General features: G+C 48.1%; 1 protein-coding gene across 1 annotated transcript in view; it reads left to right on the top strand.

Moving 5' to 3' along the window:
* GPC1 (glypican 1) overlaps positions 1 to 19,973 on the top strand; it is a 265,931-nt gene that overhangs the window by 71,474 nt on the left and 174,484 nt on the right. The gene's annotated exons all lie outside the window — the stretch shown is intronic.

Here is a 19,973-nt window from a genome sequence, read left to right as displayed (position 1 = left end):
TTTTACACTCAATTACAACCCCGTTGAAATAGGTGCTCTGGTCTAGAGCGACAGACTCTCCTGTCTTCAGCTGAGGAGCTCCTCCAGCTCTGGGCAGGATTAGGCAGAGTGTGTGCAGCACCCAGATGGCTGAGGCCACTGGTGTTACTGGTATGAAAAAGATTTGGGCAGTTGGTGCTGTGGTGTTGGGGGGCTGCGTAAGAGCCTGGAAGCTGGGAGAGGAGGAGCAAGGATTATTGGCGATGAATAGAGAGGTGGTGGTGGCCTTTTCTAAGTGTTTTGCTTCAGGTTATCTCCCACCCTTGGCACCTGGCACCTGTAGGACATTACTGCCATCGCAGTGATTTGTTGTGGTGGACGTGCTCCCCTGCAGAGTAGGTCATACCTTGGGAAGGAGGACAACCTCTGTCAGTGAGGAGAGGCTGCAGGGCAGCATAAATAGTTGACTGCTGGCCACCTGTCTCACCTGACACCTTCCCCTGCATCCCAGTCTCAGCCCTGGCACTGCAGGTACCTCCTGCCACCACTCCAGGGCAAACTCGGCAGTCTGTCCCAGAGCTGGCCTTCCATGGGGTCCGCAGTGGTGGGAGCCAGTGGGGAGCAGATGTGTGGCACGGGCAGGCGGTGGTGACCAGCAGGATGCAGGTGGACCAGTCCTGGGACATGCAGTGAGCAGAAACCTGTCTCAGCACTGGCTGTGCCAGGGCTTTTGCCCAGCTGCCTCTGGGCACAGGGGACTCCTTGGGACTGGCATGACAGGCTGCAGCAGCCCTCTTGGTAGTGATGTTAACTGTGAGCACCGGGCAGGCTATCAAAACACCATGAATCGTAACGGATGTTAGTCCCTGATGGGTCTGTTGGCAAACTGGGAACCACTGGCTTGTGTGATAATCTCAGCTGTCCCCCCAGAACTGCTGCTTTTGGAAATGAGAGCAGAGGGTGAGAGTGGTGGTGGCTCCGAGCTTGCACCAGGGCAGCGGTACTGGTGGTAGTGGGTGCTGACCTCCAACGTTTCAAGAGAGTAGAAACTTGTGACTTGAGGTGTTGCTGTCATGGCTTTGCTCAGAACATCATGTTACAACCCCAGAAGCTTAAATTTTGGTTTTGACAATTCATAAAGTGTTGCCACAGCCCGTATCTGGAATAGAGCACGCTCGTCCTCATGGCTGTTGTGGTGGTTGTGGGTGGCAGGGGGCTGGGGGCTCCTGCCAGAGAGCTGGGATCCTCAAGACACTATTCAAGGCTGGGCTCTGGCACCAGTGAGATGCCAGGAGTGAGGCTGAGCTGAGACACTGCCTGGTTCTGCCTCATCTATCGGGCACCATATTGAATCCACACTCCTTGTGCTTCCCCCCAAAGCTGGAGAGGGACTTTTTACAAGGCCGTGTAGCGATAGGATGAGGGGTAATGGCTTCAAAGTCAAAGAGGGTCAAATTAGATTAGATATCAGGAAGAAATTTTTCACTCTGAGGGTGGTGAGACACTGGAACAGGTTGCCCAGAGAAGCTGTGGATGCCCCATCCCTGGAGGTGTTCAAGGCCAGGCTGGATGGGGCTTTGAGCAACCTGGTCTGGTGGGAGGTGTCCATGCCCAGGGCAGGGGGGGGGAAACTGGATGATATTTAAGGTCCCTTCCATCTGTAACCATTCTATGATTCTAAAGCCAGCCATGATTGTGAATTCATTGTGCAGGTTTGTCAGGGAAAGGTCCCCTCCTTTGTTGGGTGGCCGAATGCAGCCTGATAACAGGAGCCAGGTCCCAGCTGCCCACGGTCGGCCTCCAGCAGCCCAGCACGGGGTGCGAGGGCTTTATGAGCCTCCCACCCTTGCCCTCAGACAAACCCTGACGTGCCAGCGCTTGGGGAGACCTATTAACGCTCCACCAGCTCTGCTGTGATTTATAAGCTGGTTTGTGGGTGCAAAATTGCAGATGGCTGCTTATTATAACCACCCCAGAGATGGCGAAGGGTTTTCTGGAATAGCCTTTGGCTGCAGAGTGGAACGGGAAAGCCTCAAAGCGCTGTGGGCTCCTTCAGAGACGAGGTTGAGCGTGTGGCAGACGGGCATCCTTCCCCAGTGGGCTGCTCCTGCAGGGACCTCGCTGGCCCAGGCAGGCTCGCCTCTTCCCTCCCAAGGGGCCAGCTGCATCCTAGAAAACAAACTGTCTGCCCTGTGAAATCAAAAGGAACAGGCAGAATTTGTACCTGCAGGGTTTGGGTGTTGGGTTGGGTTTTCAACCCTAACCCCCCACCCCTTGTAACAAATCATGCCCTGAAGTAGTGAGGTTCTGCGTCTGCTGGGCTAAAATTACCTTGTGATCTTAATGACTTGAAGTTTTAAAAATTAAATTCCAGCAGCAATTGATGTGGCAGATGTAGTTTCTTCAAATAAGGGAGAGAAGATGAAAAGTAAAGAAGGATGAATAGGTTATTGTTTTTATTAAAGGTATTACGGAGGAAGAAATTCTTCTCGTGAACAGGCTTTCTTTTCTTATTCCCATCCTCTCCATAAATCACTGCCACGCTGTCAGTTAATGCTGTTTGGGGATCTTGCTCAGGAATGTTTTAGATTGGGAGAAAGAAATTTCATGCAACAAAACAAACTCTCTCTGTGATCACCACCGTCAGGGTTACTGTAGTTTAGAGAAAGTAAAATATTTACCATCTGATTCACATAATAGGTAAGATAAAGATTGAATGCTAAGGTGGGGAGATTGGCCTGGGGGCACAAGCCACTCCTACCAATGCCAGCCGGGATTAATGAACGGCTCTCTCGCTCCTACTCGCTTTGCTTTGCTTTGTACTTGAAAGTCTTTGCTGCAATAACTTCAGACTATAATTAGATTGACTGGAAAACTGAATTATCTGCAAAGAACTACTCAGATCACGAATGAGGTGCATGAGCTTTATTTGTCCACCTTAAAGCGCGTGTCACCTTCAACAAGCAGCAAAATAATTCCAGCATTTAATAAAATAAAAGAAAGACGTGTTTTGGGAAGTTGGATGTAAAGACACAGCTGTTTTAGTCTAGAGAAAGATGGAGTGTTGTGGCTTCTTCAGCATGATGGGTGGAAGTGAACAGCTTTGATAAGAGTTTTTGACTGGCAGCATGATTCCAAGGGTAGTGTTTACCTACCTGAAGCTGCACCGCTTAATACTGGGACGAACAGATTTCATCGAATTTTGTTCTTTGAACTTAATTAAGCAACAGAAAACCCACTTTCTAGGCTTGTAAGAACAGCAGTCTTGATGATCATCTCAGTTTCTTTTTAACATGCCTATTTTTTTCATCTTGCCCTTACATTTGAAGCAACGCTCTCGTAGTTTCAGTAAAGTGTGTGATGAAGGTGTTAGACAAAGGCGTGGGGCCTGAGCATCTCTGGCCCTGGCGCTGTCATTAGAGGCATCTGCTGTTGCTCAGCAGCTTGGGAAGATTGAACTGTAACACAAGTGCTCAGCAATCTTTGCAGATGCCTCCAGACACCGTACTGTAGCCCTGAACTCCCACGGGCTCTGGGGAAAAGAATTGAATTTGAGGTAACTGAGCTAAATGTCCAGAGCAGTCCATTTTGCAAAACAGCGCTCCAAAATCGTGCTCCCCAGAGAAGCTTTGCCCACAAGTAATGCAATTTTTGTTTGAAATGAGCTTGAGTTGGCTACAGAGCTGTAGTCCACCCTGGCTTTTCTCTGACAGCAAACAGGAGGGGGACCATCAACCTTTTAAGCCCACACTGTGTGTTCCCCTTCCCCTCTGCCAGCACCGCAACCGGTAGGGATGCCTGAGAATTGATTTACCGAAAAAAACCACCCTTATGGGGTAAGTTTTCAAAGGGCAAGCTGAAAAATAGGTTTGATGAGTTGTTTTCCTGGGTGGTGGGGTAAGGTGGAGGCAGGTCCTGGTGCTGATCTTCTGCGGTGTCCCTCTGTCCCCAGCTCCCTGCCGGCAGCAGAGTGTCGTGCCAGCACCGCTGCGGACTTGGGCTGAGCTCTCGGACAAGATCTGGCAAATAAGGGCAGGAATTTTACTACTGAAGAAAATGTGAAGTCTATAAATTTAACGGGGCTTGCATTTTGAATTGCAGCGGAATAAATTTCCCTCTTAAAAGGAGAAATTGTCTCACTTCTGACTTTCTCCAGTGTTTTACAAGGTTATGAAGGAAACTTCTGAGCATGTTTTGGCACAGTTCACGTTCTGTGGTCTGTATTCAGAAGATCTTTTTTAATTTCCCTCTACAGTTAGCTTTCTCTTGGGGCATCTCCCCTGGCTACTTTTTTTGTCTTAAGCCACTAGGAAGTTGGCAGCATCCTTAAAACTTCAAATGCGTTTGGAGCAAAGGCTCTTGTTGGGACAGACGAGTGTGATCAGACGTGAAACTGAGTTTGACTGACTTCTCCTCTTGAGATCCGCTTACCTTCAGTTTAAATGAGACAAGGTGTCCTCTGAGGGAGCCTTTGAAGAGTGTCTCTTGCATGTTCTGATGAGGTACCTGCAGGAGGAAGAATTAGTTTGGTGGCTGGAAGCCTAAGGTTAGCAGACATATCGTATGTCACTGTGATTATTTTTTTTTTTTCATTTTTTTTAAAAATGAGGGTGAAATGCAGGATCAAAATTAACTTCAAAAAGCTGAAGCACAGGAGGTAATGCTTTTCTTTGGCTGCCATCACAAGTGCCTTTTTAACGAACTAACCAGCAGCCATATGGGCACCCACGTGCTGCCCAGCCAAAGGCAGCCTGAGCACTGGGTGAAGGCTGAGGTCCACACAACCTGAATTAAGTGGCCTATGGCTCCCTAATGTGCAACCTGGCCTTTTGGGGGGGAAAAAAAAAGAGAATAATGCAGTCTGTAGGTATCCTGGATGTCTGTATGGAAGAAGGTGAAAATGATGGTGTGTATTCTAGCCCAGTAAGCACTGGCTGCTCCTGTCCTCCTCGGAGGAGCGGGGTCTATAAGTAGGGAGCTGCCCCCACCTCCCCAGCACGCAGCCATGAATAGCCCCATTCACATCTGGCCTCTCCTGGACTCGGCGTTTCCTATTCTCTTCCGGTCCGAGTTCAAATATCAAAGGTCAGCGTGAGTTCACGTTACTATTTTACCACAGCAGTGTTATATGGTTATTGGAAAATAATAAGAAATGCAGGGGAATAAGGTTCTTCTTAACACCTGGTTTCCTTCGAGGAGGCATCAATTTTTGTCAGAATGTCTCTGGTGAGTCTACTGTAATGGTCTTGGTTGTATCCTCTTACATAACTTTATAAATCTTCTAGTCACCATGTTTGCTAAGCTTTCCCACAATGTTAGTTTTTAGAATTTGCTTGATTTTTTAAAATTTTTATTTTTTTCCATCTTGTTTGCACTGTCCCTCCTCTCTGCGGTAAAGCAGAAGGTGAGGCTCTCGCACAGCTCTGGTAATAAATATTTACTCTCTTATGAACTGCAGCAAAGTTGAAGGAATTAAAATAAATGTGGTGAGCAAACACCTGTTTTCTCAGGAGACTCCTTCATCTAAGTCCAGTGCCTTTGGGTGCCTATGGAAATACTGGGCTATTATGGCTATTTAAGTTGCTCAGCATTAGAGGCTGAAAGAGAGGGCTGAGCTCGATATTCCCAAAATCTGCTTCACGTAAAGACACCCCAGTTCCCCACCCAGCTGTGGTAGGAAACCTCAGTCTCCTGCTTGAACACGAGTGTCATCGTGTGGCTCCTTTTGAGAGCACGCTGCAAACAGGGGCCATTGCTGAGAGGCGGAGAAGGGCTAAGCTCAAGGTGGAAAGTCCTTGTGGAGGAATGAGCTGAATGTTCCATCTTGGAACAGCACCTCGAGCTGTGGGACCTGACCCACGGCTGGGGTTTCCGAACAGCAATTAGTCACTTCAAAGCCTTGCTCATAAATTCCTGAAGTGGCGTAGGAGACTTGGTGAAAACAGAAAAGAATAAAAGTCAGCAGGGGAGTTGGACTAGGTGATGTCTATGGTCCCTTCCAACTCTAAAAAATTCAGTGAAATTCAGTGAAATGGCAAAGACCAAGAACTGAAATAAAGCCTGTGCAGGGAAAGAAATGAGACAAAAAAAGAGAAAACAGGAGCAGATTTAGAAGGACTAAAAAGGTGGGTAGAAGAGAGAAGTAGGAAAGAGTTAAAAAATGTGAGCAGGAAAGTGTAAAGCTATAGAAGGAAAAGTGGGGAGATGGGCAGAGACCTTAGTGCCATGTGTGGTGTGTGCCCTCTGTGCGGTGCTGTACAAATAACGTATATAATGAGGTTCCTGTGGACGAGCAAATGGTGGTTTCCTGTCACGGAGTGGGTGCTGGGTGCCTGTGGGTGAGACCCTTGGGGCCACCTCAGCAGGTAGCATGGTGTGTTGGGGCAGAGCAGTTGGTGCTGGGGTCCGAATGTCCACGCTGTGTGTATTTTGAGGGGTTGTACCACAGGCTGGCTGTGGAGTGCTCCAGTGCACGTCTTGCGGTCCCGTTGCAGCTGAAAGGAATCCAGTTCCTCTGGTGTGTGGCTGCCGTAACCTCGTGAGCCTGACCATGGTGGCCAGGGGGCCATGGGGAGGTGGTCTCAGAAGCATCCTTGTCTGCAAACTGCAGCTTTAGCTGCACGTGCTGAAATACCTGTCAGAGAGCTGCTGTTCTCCTTACCTTATTTGGATAAAGCAATTGGAATGGAGTCATTTACCTCTCCATTTACCTACCTCAATAAATGCGGGACAGAGACTTGGTGTCCCGAGTGTGCTGAGTGGTCATACTGGTGGGACTGAAGCCACTGCATTCATGCAGGATAGGTGGATTTTCTCCATTGCAGCATCAAGGACCTGCTTTGGGAAGAAGTAAGTTTAGGGACAGCGCTGAACACTGAGCATCAGATAGGACTGAATAAGATGGAAATGGTCTCTGAATTTCCCCATAGCCCGGTGAGAGGTTCAAGTGGGGATTAGAACCTCTCCTCCCCCATTAGATCTGAAATACTGAGTCCAAAATTTAGCTCTCGTCATGCTGGTGGACGTTTAGCAGTTGAGTATCTACATGCACTCCTGAAGGCTGCAGGAGTTCCTTGCTCTCCAAAGGTCAGTCTCCCGACAAAACCAAAAGTAAAGAAAGAATCAACCTTTGATTAATACTAGCTTAATCAAGAGGGAGAACCCGGCCTGAAAGTGGTGTCTAGGTCTTTGGAAAAGTAATTAATATTTGTAATGTGGCAGCATATAAAGGTCCCAGACACTTAATGCCTTACAAGAATTTGTTTTCCATGTAAAGGGTGTTGGGACTACATACTTCTAGAGCTCCTGGACCAATAGTTTGGGAATGGATTTGTGTACAGCTGTCCTCAGACAGCTCCAGATCATTGCCCACTCCCCTGCTCTTCAATTTGACATGAGCTTATCTTAGGAAATTAATGTTTGAAAACAAACCCACAAATAACACTGTTGTGTAAAAATTCTCTGGAATGAAGGTTTGTTTTTATTTCTGTGGGTGTGGAGCTAGGGATCAGAGGCAATAATATTTCCTATTATTTAAGATTCTTCGCTTTGAGAATTGCCCTGGTTCAACTTGGTCTCTAGTCCTCAAAGATCACTGCTGTTATTTTTATATGGGGCTTATATGAACAAGAAGCTAAGGGCCAGTATCATGTGTTGGGTTCGTCCTGGACTCTGCCAAATTAATTTCCTGTCCTGGTCGTGACTTTCTTATTTTTTTTGAAGCTTATTGCAAGTCAGGTCACGCAGTTCTGTCTCATTTCTTTTTGATGGGTCTGAATAAATCTCTCCCAGACGGAGAGGTGTAATGACTGTGCCCAGCTCACTTATCACCTCTGCCTGACTGGCTCTGTAATCATGCGGGGCAGCAGATCTCCAGTGAATAGGGGATGTTTGCTTCCTGGGTTCCCAGCATCTCGATGGTAAGAGTCAGGGTTTAAAACTGCCCTCTCGAGCTTCACGTCCCATTTCCTCCCAAAGTGCCCTTCTCTGGGGTCCATTACCCTCTTCTGCGCTGGGGGTGTTTACTTATCCAGCGGTTTGGATCGGATTGGGCTGTTTGTGCCAAGTAGAGAGTGGCCACGTGTGTGTACGTAGGAAAAGCACCTACTGAGTTGCACTTGTGTGAGCCCCGCTCTTCTACAAACGCTCTCCGGTGTTTGTGGAACGGCACGGGGAACCGGGGTCGTCTCCCAGCGAGGAGATATAAAGCAGTGGAAAACCCACCTCACCCTGTGCTAATTGCCCTTCACATTGAGTGACTCTATGGAGGGGTCAGGGAGCAAACAGGCAAGGTGATTACATATTTCACAGCCATCAGAGACGGGGAAGACACAGTAAGGCCATATTGATTTGGGGCGAGACTGTGCTGTCTTTGTAGCTCCTCTCCAGCCCAGCTCTAGCTGACTATCCATTAGCTATACTTTGGGGACACTATTGTGTTTTCTAGCACATCTCAGCGCTACGTTGCCCTGGTACTCAGTCTAAATTTACTTCTGCCGGTTGTTTTTTCGTCGTATTTTGCTTCCTTATAAGACCTGTTATTCCTTCTGAGCCGTTCTTGCCTGTCCTGTGAGCCAGCCCAGCTTCCATCTGGGACGTGCTGTAAGCCAGCAGCTCAGAGGAGCTCGCACCAGGCTGTCGCCTGCCTTTTATCGATGGCTCTTTCAGCACTGGTTTGGTGGGTTTGTGGCACTGGGGCTGGAAACTTAGCAAGAGGCTGCTCCTATGAGGTGGCACTGCAGGCATGAGGTGCCACACTGAGCAGAGATGAGCTAGGGAAGGTTCTACTGCTTTTGCTGCATTTCCTCCCTCAATAAATAGTACAGGGGGGGCAGTTCACTGGCAGTTATTTTGTATTGTGCTCTATGATTAACTGCAAAACGCTCTGCTGGCCTCTGCCCCCTGTTTATATAGAGCAAAGCAAACTGCTAAGAGCACTCTTTGATTATAATAGTTCTGAAAATGAGTGTGCGAGGGAGCGCTGCATCCCCTAACTGCTAGCTTTTAGGTACCACCATGTTTTTCTCATCAGACTCACTGGCAGACATGGCTTTAGTCAAATCCTTCCTGCCTTGACAGCTCTCTGCTCCATCCCTGAGAGGGGGAATATTCTTCAGCCGTCAGCACAATCCTGCTGTCACGCTGAGGAGCAGCAAGCCCACAACACAGCTGAAACTCTAGCAACTGTACTTAGTTCCTGGCAAAATGCATCAAAGGGGAGGGAGATGTTTATCCTGCTCTTTTCTTTGGGTGTACAAATATATATATGCTCTAAAGACCAATGTGAGGTATTCTCTTTCCCAGCTAAAAGCCCCCCCATTCTGGTCTGACATAAAAGAAGTAGTTCATTCCATCACTTGAATATAAAAGTGCTGCTTGCCTTCGAGAGCTACAGTCTCTGGTTTGAATCAGCCCCAGACCAAAGGTTTCGCAGCGTAGCGGCGGTTCATCTGCATCCAGTATGTGCTCTGAATTATTGACCCCGCTCCGGTTTCTAGCGGACAGCCTTCCACATCACAGCAGTACCCAGCTGGCGGTGCTACTGGTAGCCTCAGATGGGAAGCCAGGGAATGGATGAACCTGGAGTCTCGGAGGCTTCCGGGCATCAGAAGTGGTCCCTTTGGATCAAGGTTAAAGCCAAAGCAGCGTGTGGAAAATTTTGATTTGATGCTGTGATGCTATGATATGCGTGTCCTAGGTATGGGTAACTTTGCAGTTAATGTGCTGCCAGTGCAGATTTAAGGGGAAGATATTTTTAAAGGCAGCGTCTAACATGTCAAATTCCACTATTCGAAAACCTTTATTGTATTCCTAATATCATCCATCTCCCCTGCACTTTTCTCTGGCAGAGCTCACACCAGCCTTCGGTAACTCGAGTCAAGTTCTCCTCTCGAGGCCCTTCCTCTGCCCCAGCCCCGGTTTGGGGAGATGGTGTTTTGTGTCCCCCTTTGGCAGGACGTCTGTGGCTCCGTGGCAGGCTTGGGAATGCCAGCTCCTTCAGCTGCTGAAGTTAAATTTACTTTATCAGTCTCTGGGTGGTGGAGTCTTTTGCAGTCAAAACCTGTTGTTTGTGTTGTTTTGACTTTCCTTCTGTGAATTCCTCCGTGGTTAGTGTTTCCATGTTGTGTAGCCAGCCTTATTTTCCAAACACACATATCACAGACGGCTGTGCTCCGTGTCATTTTTTACACTCAATTACAACCCCGTTGAAATAGGTGCTCTGGTCTAGAGCGACAGACTCTCCTGTCTTCAGCTGAGGAGCTCCTCCAGCTCTGGGCAGGATTAGGCAGAGTGTGTGCAGCACCCAGATGGCTGAGGCCACTGGTGTTACTGGTATGAAAAAGATTTGGGCAGTTGGTGCTGTGGTGTTGGGGGGCTGCGTAAGAGCCTGGAAGCTGGGAGAGGAGGAGCAAGGATTATTGGCGATGAATAGAGAGGTGGTGGTGGCCTTTTCTAAGTGTTTTGCTTCAGGTTATCTCCCACCCTTGGCACCTGGCACCTGTAGGACATTACTGCCATCGCAGTGATTTGTTGTGGTGGACGTGCTCCCCTGCAGAGTAGGTCATACCTTGGGAAGGAGGACAACCTCTGTCAGTGAGGAGAGGCTGCAGGGCAGCATAAATAGTTGACTGCTGGCCACCTGTCTCACCTGACACCTTCCCCTGCATCCCAGTCTCAGCCCTGGCACTGCAGGTACCTCCTGCCACCACTCCAGGGCAAACTCGGCAGTCTGTCCCAGAGCTGGCCTTCCATGGGGTCCGCAGTGGTGGGAGCCAGTGGGGAGCAGATGTGTGGCACGGGCAGGCGGTGGTGACCAGCAGGATGCAGGTGGACCAGTCCTGGGACATGCAGTGAGCAGAAACCTGTCTCAGCACTGGCTGTGCCAGGGCTTTTGCCCAGCTGCCTCTGGGCACAGGGGACTCCTTGGGACTGGCATGACAGGCTGCAGCAGCCCTCTTGGTAGTGATGTTAACTGTGAGCACCGGGCAGGCTATCAAAACACCATGAATCGTAACGGATGTTAGTCCCTGATGGGTCTGTTGGCAAACTGGGAACCACTGGCTTGTGTGATAATCTCAGCTGTCCCCCCAGAACTGCTGCTTTTGGAAATGAGAGCAGAGGGTGAGAGTGGTGGTGGCTCCGAGCTTGCACCAGGGCAGCGGTACTGGTGGTAGTGGGTGCTGACCTCCAACGTTTCAAGAGAGTAGAAACTTGTGACTTGAGGTGTTGCTGTCATGGCTTTGCTCAGAACATCATGTTACAACCCCAGAAGCTTAAATTTTGGTTTTGACAATTCATAAAGTGTTGCCACAGCCCGTATCTGGAATAGAGCACGCTCGTCCTCATGGCTGTTGTGGTGGTTGTGGGTGGCAGGGGGCTGGGGGCTCCTGCCAGAGAGCTGGGATCCTCAAGACACTATTCAAGGCTGGGCTCTGGCACCAGTGAGATGCCAGGAGTGAGGCTGAGCTGAGACACTGCCTGGTTCTGCCTCATCTATCGGGCACCATATTGAATCCACACTCCTTGTGCTTCCCCCCAAAGCTGGAGAGGGACTTTTTACAAGGCCGTGTAGCGATAGGATGAGGGGTAATGGCTTCAAAGTCAAAGAGGGTCAAATTAGATTAGATATCAGGAAGAAATTTTTCACTCTGAGGGTGGTGAGACACTGGAACAGGTTGCCCAGAGAAGCTGTGGATGCCCCATCCCTGGAGGTGTTCAAGGCCAGGCTGGATGGGGCTTTGAGCAACCTGGTCTGGTGGGAGGTGTCCATGCCCAGGGCAGGGGGGGGGAAACTGGATGATATTTAAGGTCCCTTCCATCTGTAACCATTCTATGATTCTAAAGCCAGCCATGATTGTGAATTCATTGTGCAGGTTTGTCAGGGAAAGGTCCCCTCCTTTGTTGGGTGGCCGAATGCAGCCTGATAACAGGAGCCAGGTCCCAGCTGCCCACGGTCGGCCTCCAGCAGCCCAGCACGGGGTGCGAGGGCTTTATGAGCCTCCCACCCTTGCCCTCAGACAAACCCTGACGTGCCAGCGCTTGGGGAGACCTATTAACGCTCCACCAGCTCTGCTGTGATTTATAAGCTGGTTTGTGGGTGCAAAATTGCAGATGGCTGCTTATTATAACCACCCCAGAGATGGCGAAGGGTTTTCTGGAATAGCCTTTGGCTGCAGAGTGGAACGGGAAAGCCTCAAAGCGCTGTGGGCTCCTTCAGAGACGAGGTTGAGCGTGTGGCAGACGGGCATCCTTCCCCAGTGGGCTGCTCCTGCAGGGACCTCGCTGGCCCAGGCAGGCTCGCCTCTTCCCTCCCAAGGGGCCAGCTGCATCCTAGAAAACAAACTGTCTGCCCTGTGAAATCAAAAGGAACAGGCAGAATTTGTACCTGCAGGGTTTGGGTGTTGGGTTGGGTTTTCAACCCTAACCCCCCACCCCTTGTAACAAATCATGCCCTGAAGTAGTGAGGTTCTGCGTCTGCTGGGCTAAAATTACCTTGTGATCTTAATGACTTGAAGTTTTAAAAATTAAATTCCAGCAGCAATTGATGTGGCAGATGTAGTTTCTTCAAATAAGGGAGAGAAGATGAAAAGTAAAGAAGGATGAATAGGTTATTGTTTTTATTAAAGGTATTACGGAGGAAGAAATTCTTCTCGTGAACAGGCTTTCTTTTCTTATTCCCATCCTCTCCATAAATCACTGCCACGCTGTCAGTTAATGCTGTTTGGGGATCTTGCTCAGGAATGTTTTAGATTGGGAGAAAGAAATTTCATGCAACAAAACAAACTCTCTCTGTGATCACCACCGTCAGGGTTACTGTAGTTTAGAGAAAGTAAAATATTTACCATCTGATTCACATAATAGGTAAGATAAAGATTGAATGCTAAGGTGGGGAGATTGGCCTGGGGGCACAAGCCACTCCTACCAATGCCAGCCGGGATTAATGAACGGCTCTCTCGCTCCTACTCGCTTTGCTTTGCTTTGTACTTGAAAGTCTTTGCTGCAATAACTTCAGACTATAATTAGATTGACTGGAAAACTGAATTATCTGCAAAGAACTACTCAGATCACGAATGAGGTGCATGAGCTTTATTTGTCCACCTTAAAGCGCGTGTCACCTTCAACAAGCAGCAAAATAATTCCAGCATTTAATAAAATAAAAGAAAGACGTGTTTTGGGAAGTTGGATGTAAAGACACAGCTGTTTTAGTCTAGAGAAAGATGGAGTGTTGTGGCTTCTTCAGCATGATGGGTGGAAGTGAACAGCTTTGATAAGAGTTTTTGACTGGCAGCATGATTCCAAGGGTAGTGTTTACCTACCTGAAGCTGCACCGCTTAATACTGGGACGAACAGATTTCATCGAATTTTGTTCTTTGAACTTAATTAAGCAACAGAAAACCCACTTTCTAGGCTTGTAAGAACAGCAGTCTTGATGATCATCTCAGTTTCTTTTTAACATGCCTATTTTTTTCATCTTGCCCTTACATTTGAAGCAACGCTCTCGTAGTTTCAGTAAAGTGTGTGATGAAGGTGTTAGACAAAGGCGTGGGGCCTGAGCATCCCTAGCCCTGGCCTTGTCATTAGAGGCATCTGATGTTGCTCAGCAGCTCGGGAAGATTGAACTGTAACTCAAGTGCTCAGCAATCTTTGCAGATGCCTCCAGACACCGTACTGTAGCCCTGAACTCCCACGGGCTCTGGGGAAAAGAATTGAATTTGAGGTAACTGAGCTAAATGTCCAGAGCAGTCCATTTTGCAAAACAGCGCTCCAAAATCGTGCTCCCCAGAGAAGCTTTGCCCACAAGTAATGCAATTTTTGTTTGAAATGAGCTTGAGTTGGCTACAGAGCTGTAGTCCACCCTGGCTTTTCTCTGACAGCAAACAGGAGGGGGACCATCAACCTTTTAAGCCCACACTGTGTGTTCCCCTTCCCCTCTGCCAGCACCGCAACCGGTAGGGGATGCGTGAGAATTGATTTACTGAAAAAAAAAGCCCTTATGGGGTAAGTTTTCAAAGGGCAAGCTGAAAAATAGGTTTGATGAGTTGTTTTCCTGGGTGGTGGGGTAAGGTGGAGGCAGGTCCTGGTGCTGATCTTCTGCGGTGTCCCTCTGTCCCCAGCTCCCTGCCGGCAGCAGAGTGTCGTGCCAGCACCGCTGCGGACTTGGGCTGAGCTCTCGGACAAGATCTGGCAAATAAGGGCAGGAATTTTACTACTGAAGAAAATGTGAAGTCTATAAATTTAACGGGGCTTGCATTTTGAATTGCAGCGGAATAAATTTCCCTCTTAAAAGGAGAAATTGTCTCACTTCTGACTTTCTCCAGTGTTTTACAAGGTTATGAAGGAAACTTCTGAGCATGTTTTGGCACAGTTCACGTTCTGTGGTCTGTATTCAGAAGATCTTTTTTAATTTCCCTCTACAGTTAGCTTTCTCTTGGGGCATCTCCCCTGGCTACTTTTTTTGTCTTAAGCCACTAGGAAGTTGGCAGCATCCTTAAAACTTCAAATGCGTTTGGAGCAAAGGCTCTTGTTGGGACAGACGAGTGTGATCAGACGTGAAACTGAGTTTGACTGACTTCTCCTCTTGAGATCCGCTTACCTTCAGTTTAAATGAGACAAGGTGTCCTCTGAGGGAGCCTTTGAAGAGTGTCTCTTGCATGTTCTGATGAGGTACCTGCAGGAGGAAGAATTAGTTTGGTGGCTGGAAGCCTAAGGTTAGCAGACATATCGTATGTCACTGTGATTATTTTTTTTTTTTTCATTTTTTTTAAAAATGAGGGTGAAATGCAGGATCAAAATTAACTTCAAAAAGCTGAAGCACAGGAGGTAATGCTTTTCTTTGGCTGCCATCACAAGTGCCTTTTTAACGAACTAACCAGCAGCCATATGGGCACCCACGTGCTGCCCAGCCAAAGGCAGCCTGAGCACTGGGTGAAGGCTGAGGTCCACACAACCTGAATTAAGTGGCCTATGGCTCCCTAATGTGCAACCTGGCCTTTTGGGGGGGAAAAAAAAAGAGAATAATGCAGTCTGTAGGTATCCTGGATGTCTGTATGGAAGAAGGTGAAAATGATGGTGTGTATTCTAGCCCAGTAAGCACTGGCTGCTCCTGTCCTCCTCGGAGGAGCGGGGTCTATAAGTAGGGAGCTGCCCCCACCTCCCCAGCACGCAGCCATGAATAGCCCCATTCACATCTGGCCTCTCCTGGACTCGGCGTTTCCTATTCTCTTCCGGTCCGAGTTCAAATATCAAAGGTCAGCGTGAGTTCACGTTACTATTTTACCACAGCAGTGTTATATGGTTATTGGAAAATAATAAGAAATGCAGGGGAATAAGGTTCTTCTTAACACCTGGTTTCCTTCGAGGAGGCATCAATTTTTGTCAGAATGTCTCTGGTGAGTCTACTGTAATGGTCTTGGTTGTATCCTCTTACATAACTTTATAAATCTTCTAGTCACCATGTTTGCTAAGCTTTCCCACAATGTTAGTTTTTAGAATTTGCTTGATTTTTTTAAATTTTTATTTTTTTCCATCTTGTTTGCACTGTCCCTCCTCTCTGCGGTAAAGCAGAAGGTGAGGCTCTCGCACAGCTCTGGTAATAAATATTTACTCTCTTATGAACTGCAGCAAAGTTGAAGGAATTAAAATAAATGTGGCGAGCAAACACCTGTTTTCTCAGGAGGCAGCAGAAACACACTGCTCCTTCCTGCAAGTCCAGGGCCTTTGGGTGCCTATGGAAATACTGGGCTATTATGGCTATTTAAGGTGCTCAGCATTAGAGGCTGAAAGAGAGGGCTGAGCTCAATATCCCCAAAATCTGTTTCACCTAATGACACCCCGGTTCCCCACCCAGCTGTGGTAGGAAACCTCAGTCCCCTGCTTGAACACGAGTGTCATCGTGTGGCTCCTTTTGAGAGCACGCTGCAAACAGGGGCCATTGCTGAGAGGCGGAGAAGGGCAACGCTCAAGGTGGAAAGTCCTTGTGGAGGAATGAGCTGAATGTTCCATCTTGGAACAGCACCTCGAGCTGTGGGACCTGACCCACGGCTGGGGTTTCCGAACAGCAATTAGTCACTTCAAAGCCTTGCTCATAAATTCCTGAAGTGGCGTAGGAGACTTGGTGAAAACAGAAAAGAATAAAAGTCAGCAGGGGAGTTGGACTAGGTGATGTCTATGGTCCCTTCCAACTCTAAAAAATTCAGTGAAATTCAGTGAAATGGCAAAGACCAAGAACTGAAATAAAGCCTGTGCAGGGAAAGAAATGAGACAAAAAAAGAGAAAACAGGAGCAGATTTAGAAGGACTAAAAAGGTGGGTAGAAGAGAGAAGTAGGAAAGAGTTAAAAAATGTGAGCAGGAAAGTGTAAAGCTATAGAAGGAAAAGTGGGGAGATGGGCAGAGACCTTAGTGCCATGTGTGGTGTGTGCCCTCTGTGCGGTGCTGTACAAATAACGTATATAATGAGGTTCCTGTGGACGAGCAAATGGTGGTTTCCTGTCACGGAGTGGGTGCTGGGTGCCTGTGGGTGAGACCCTTGGGGCCACCTCAGCAGGTAGCATGGTGTGTTGGGGCAGAGCAGTTGGTGCTGGGGTCCGAATGTCCACGCTGTGTGTATTTTGAGGGGTTGTACCCCAGGCTGGCTGTGGTGTGCTCCAGTGCACGTCTCGTGGTTCCGTTGCAGCCAAAAGGAATCCAGTTCCTCTGGTGTGTGGCTGCCGTAACCTCGTGAGCCTGACCATGGTGGCCAGGGGGCCATGGGGAGGTGGTCTCAGAAGCATCCTTGTCTGCAAACTGCAGCTTTAGCTGCACGTGCTGAAATACCTGTCAGAGAGCTGCTGTTCTCCTTACCTTATTTGGATAAAGCAATTGGAATGGAGTCATTTACCTCTCCATTTACCTACCTCAATAAATGCGGGACAGAGACTTGGTGTCCCGAGTGTGCTGAGTGGTCATACTGGTGGTACTGAAGCCACTGCATTCATGCAGGATAGGTGGATTTTCTCCATTGCAGCATCAAGGACCTGCTTTGGGAAGAAGTAAGTTTAGGGACAGCGCTGAACACTGAGCATCAGATAGGACTGAATAAGATGGAAATGGTCTCTGAATTTCCCCATAGCCCGGTGAGAGGTTCAAGTGGGGATTAGAACCTCTCCTCCCCCATTAGATCTGAAATACTGAGTCCAAAATTTAGCTCTCGTCATGCTGGTGGACGTTTAGCAGTTGAGTATCTACATGCACTCCTGAAGGCTGCAGGAGTTCCTTGCTCTCCAAAGGTCAGTCTCCCGACAAAACCAAAAGTAAAGAAAGAATCAACCTTTGATTAATACTAGCTTAATCAAGAGGGAGAACCCGGCCTGAAAGTGGTGTCTAGGTCTTTGGAAAAGTAATTAATATTTGTAATGTGGCAGCATATAAAGGTCCCAGACACTTAATGCCTTACAAGAATTTGTTTTCCATGTAAAGGGTGTTGGGACTACATACTTCTAGAGCTCCTGGACCAATAGTTTGGGAATGGATTTGTGTACAGCTGTCCTCAGACAGCTCCAGATCATTGCCCACTCCCCTGCTCTTCAATTTGACATGAGCTTATCTTAGGAAATTAATGTTTGAAAACAAACCCACAAATAACACTGTTGTGTAAAAATTCTCTGGAATGAAGGTTTGTTTTTATTTCTGTGGGTGTGGAGCTAGGGATCAGAGGCAATAATATTTCCTATTATTTAAGATTCTTCGCTTTGAGAATTGCCCTGGTTCAACTTGGTCTCTAGTCCTCAAAGATCACTGCTGTTATTTTTATATGGGGCTTATATGAACAAGAAGCTAAGGGCCAGTATCATGTGTTGGGTTCGTCCTGGACTCTGCCAAATTAATTTCCTGTCCTGGTCGTGACTTTCTTATTTTTTTTGAAGCTTATTGCAAGTCAGGTCACGCAGTTCTGTCTCATTTCTTTTTGATGGGCCTGAATAAATCTCTCCCAGACGGAGAGGTGTAATGACTGTGCCCAGCTCACTTATCACCTCTGCCTGACTGGCTCTGTAATCATGCGGGGCAGCAGATCTCCAGTGAATAGGGGATGTTTGCTTCCTGGGTTCCCAGCATCTCGATGGTAAGAGTCAGGGTTTAAAACTGCCCTCTCGAGCTTCACGTCCCATTTCCTCCCAAAGTGCCCTTCTCTGGGGTCCATTACCCTCTTCTGCGCTGGGGGTGTTTACTTATCCAGCGGTTTGGATCGGATTGGGCTGTTTGTGCCAAGTAGAGAGTGGCCACGTGTGTACATAGGAAAAGCACCTACTGGTTTGCACTTGTGTGAGCCCTGCTCTTCTACAAACGCTCTCCGGTGTTTGTGGAACGGCACGGGGAACCGGGGTCGTCTCCCAGCGAGGAGATATAAAGCAGTGGAAAACCCACCTCACCCTGTGCTAATTGCCCTTCACATTGAGTGACTCTATGGAGGGGTCAGGGAGCAAACAGGCAAGGTGATTACATATTTCACAACCATCAGAGACGGGGAAGACACAGTAAGGCCATATTGATTTGGGGCGAGACTGTGCTGTCTTTGTAGCTCCTCTCCAGCCCAGCTCTAGCTGACTATCCATTAGCTATACTTTGGGGACACTATTGTGTTTTCTAGCACATCTCAGCGCTACGTTGCCCTGGTACTCAGTCTAAATTTACTTCTGCCGGTTGTTTTTTCGTCGTATTTTGCTTCCTTATAAGACCTGTTATTCCTTCTGAGCCGTTCTTGCCTGTCCTGTGAGCCAGCCCAGCTTCCATCTGGGACGTGCTGTAAGCCAGCAGCTCAGAGGAGCTCGCACCAGGCTGTCGCCTGCCTTTTATCGATGGCTCTTTCAGCACTGGTTTGGTGGGTTTGTGGCACTGGGGCTGGAAACTTAGCAAGAGGCTGCTCCTATGAGGTGGCACTGCAGGCATGAGGTGCCACACTGAGCAGAGATGAGCTAGGGAAGGTTCTACTGCTTTTGCTGCATTTCCTCCCTCAATAAATAGTACAGGGGGGGCAGTTCACTGGCAGTTATTTTGTATTGTGCTCTATGATTAACTGCAAAACGCTCTGCTGGCCTCTGCCCCCTGTTTATATAGAGCAAAGCAAACTGCTAAGAGCACTCTTTGATTATAATAGTTCTGAAAATGAGTGTGCGAGGGAGCGCTGCATCCCCTAACTGCTAGCTTTTAGGTACCACCATGTTTTTCTCATCAGACTCACTGGCAGACATGGCTTTAGTCAAATCCTTCCTGCCTTGACAGCTCTCTGCTCCATCCCTGAGAGGGGGAATATTCTTCAGCCGTCAGCACAATCCTGCTGTCACGCTGAGGAGCAGCAAGCCCACAACACAGCTGAAACTCTAGCAACTGTACTTAGTTCCTGGCAAAATGCATCAAAGGGGAGGGAGATGTTTATCCTGCTCTTTTCTTTGGGTGTACAAATATATATATGCTCTAAAGACCAATGTGAGGTATTCTCTTTCCCAGCTAAAAGCCCCCCCATTCTGGTCTGACATAAAAGAAGTAGTTCATTCCATCACTTGAATATAAAAGTGCTGCTTGCCTTCGAGAGCTACAGTCTCTGGTTTGAATCAGCCCCAGACCAAAGGTTTCGCAGCGTAGCGGCGGTTCATCTGCATCCAGTATGTGCTCTGAATTATTGACCCCGCTCCGGTTTCTAGCGGACAGCCTTCCACATCACAGCAGTACCCAGCTGGCGGTGCTACTGGTAGCCTCAGATGGGAAGCCAGGGAATGGATGAACCTGGAGTCTCGGAGGCTTCCGGGCATCAGAAGTGGTCCCTTTGGATCAAGGTTAAAGCCAAAGCAGCGTGTGGAAAATTTTGATTTGATGCTGTGATGCTATGATATGCGTGTCCTAGGTATGGGTAACTTTGCAGTTAATGTGCTGCCAGTGCAGATTTAAGGGGAAGATATTTTTAAAGGCAGCGTCTAACATGTCAAATTCCACTATTCGAAAACCTTTATTGTATTCCTAATAT

This window comes from Calidris pugnax, unplaced genomic scaffold, assembly GCF_001431845.1.
Source record: "Calidris pugnax isolate Ruff unplaced genomic scaffold, ASM143184v1 scaffold65, whole genome shotgun sequence".
NCBI lineage: Eukaryota > Metazoa > Chordata > Aves > Charadriiformes > Scolopacidae > Calidris > Calidris pugnax.
This window is presented reverse-complemented; position numbering and strand designations above follow the sequence as displayed.